The sequence below is a fragment of the Giraffa tippelskirchi genome, chromosome 3 (assembly GCF_054371585.1).
Source record: "Giraffa tippelskirchi isolate mGirTip1 chromosome 3, T2T-mGirTip1v1.2.pri, whole genome shotgun sequence".
NCBI classification, from domain to species: domain Eukaryota; kingdom Metazoa; phylum Chordata; class Mammalia; order Artiodactyla; family Giraffidae; genus Giraffa; species Giraffa tippelskirchi.
This window is the reverse complement of record NC_137277.1, coordinates 19,355,735-19,357,900: the sequence shown is the minus strand read 5'-3', so window position 1 is coordinate 19,357,900 and position 2,166 is coordinate 19,355,735. Positions and strand designations below refer to the sequence as shown.

The 2,166-nt window shown below is 44.6% G+C and overlaps 1 non-coding gene across 1 annotated transcript; it reads right to left on the bottom strand.

Moving 5' to 3' along the window:
* Nucleotides 1-1,214: 1,214 nt before the first annotated feature.
* On the bottom strand, nucleotides 1,215-1,287 carry TRNAE-UUC (transfer RNA glutamic acid (anticodon UUC)). Its single transcript has one exon. It is a non-coding gene; the product is annotated as a tRNA-Glu (tRNA).
* Nucleotides 1,288-2,166: the final 879 nt, after the last annotated feature.

The window sequence follows — 2,166 nt, the reverse complement described above, 5'->3', positions numbered from 1 at the left end:
ATGGCAACCCACTCCAGTGTTCTTGCCTGGAGAATCCCAGGGATGGGGGAGCCTGGTGGGCTTCCGTCTATGGGGTCGCACAGAGTCGGCCACGACTGAAGCGACTTAGCAGCAGCAGCAGCAGTGAAGCCTCTGTAAAAACGTGAAAGGACTTGGTTTGCAGAGCTTCTGGGTTGGTGAACACATGATTCAGAGAGGGTGGAGTGCTCAGAGAGAATGTCCTTCCCACTTGCCCTGCCCTATGCATCTCTTCCATCTGGCTCTTCCTGAGATATATCCTTCTATAATAAATCTGTAGTCTAGTAAGTAAATTCTAAGAGTTCTGAGTTTGTTATGCTCTAGAAAATTAATCAAATCCAAGGAGTTGGTCATCGAACTTTCAATCCAGAAAGCTGGTTGGGCTTCCCAGGTGGCTCTTACGGTAAAGAACCCACCTCCCAATGCAGGAGACATGTGAGATGCAGGTTCAATCTCTGGGTCGGGAAGATCCTCTGGAGGAGGGCATGCAACCCACTCCAGTACTCTTGCCTGGAGAATCCCATGGGCCGAGGAGTCTGGCGGACTATAGTCCATAGGGTTGCAAAAGTCTGATACGACTGAAATGACTTAGCACACACGCATGCACAGGTAGGTGACAACCTGGACTTGGAACGGGCAATTGGCAAGTGGGGTGGGGGACAGTCTTGTAGGACTGAGCCCTTAACCTGTGGGGTCTGATGTTTTCTCCAGATAGATAATATCTGAATTGAGTTTACTTGTACGACTCCCAGCTGGTGTCCGAGAATTGCTCGATGGTGTGGGGAGAATAATCACCTATTGTAACTGGGCGCAGAATCCTACCTGCAATATCTTTTGGAGGGACACAGTTCAGCTCAGAACAACTGTTTCACCTTTGTGCTGTAAATACATCACTGGGGCTGGCTTCCCTAGTACGGAATAGTCATTCCTTGGTGTATTTAGGAGGGTGAGCGATTGGTTCCAGGACCCTCCAAGAATACCAAAATCTGAGAGGCTCAAGTCACTTATCTAAAATAGTGTGATAGTGTACCTTGATAGACTAGAGTGTTTGGGAGAAGAGGAGGTTTCAAATAATGGAGTTTTCTAGTTAAAGGAGGGCTACATTGTCCTGATGATTCTAGTATGGTATAGTAAAGGTGTTTGGATTTTTCTTTTTTCTTTTTTTTGACCCCACCACATGGCTTATAGGATCTTAGTTCCCTGACCAGGGATTGAACCTGGGCCCTCAGCAGTGAAAGTGCCAAGTTCTAACCACTGAACTGCCAGGAAATTCCCCTGGACGATTCTTAATTCAGGATCAATAGTAGAAATGATGACTCCTGGCCAGCAATGGTTGATCTGTATAGCAAATGTATATAGGTGCTTCGGGCCAAAATCAGTTCTGCATCAAAGACTACGCCTGGATTTTATGTTTGGGGAGAACAAAAGATTGGCTAGTTCTGCTTTTGTACCTTTCAGTTAGAAGGAAAATACTGAACAAATAAAATTCAGTTAAAGATCCAGGTTAGATTGTGTCTGGCCAAAACAGAGATTTTATTGTACATTTGAATTATGCTTTGATATTGCACAACTTTGAATTATTAGTAGTATGTGACATATACTATGACATACATCACACCATCACACATAGCATACTACGTGCTAGGTACTATCCTGAGCTGTTTATGTTTATTAACGCATTTAATCCTCACAACAATCCTATGGAGGTACTATGGTTATCTCCATTCTACAGATGAGAAAACCGAGGCTCAGAGAAGTTATGTGTCTTATCCAAGGTTACAAAGCTAAGAGGTGGAAGGATCAGAATTGAATCCAGGCTCCAGAGCCTACATTATGCTTTTCTGCCCTTGGTGACTAACTTGTCCTGGTTTGCTAAGACGTTTTTGGATTTGGTACTGAAAGTTTCACATCCTGAGAACCCCTTCAGTCACAGGCAACCCACGATGGCTGGTCATCTTACCACTGCCTCTCAAATACAGCTTTCCAAGGTCATCTGTTTCTAAGTAGAGCCATAATTACCTCTAGCCTGTGTGCCATTCAGCTCACTGATCGCTAATAAGATAGAGGGGTTGTGAAAATGACCTTGATCAGGCTCTTGCTGTTGAAGTGGATAATAGATGGAAAAAATCTGTGGGGAGGACAAACAGG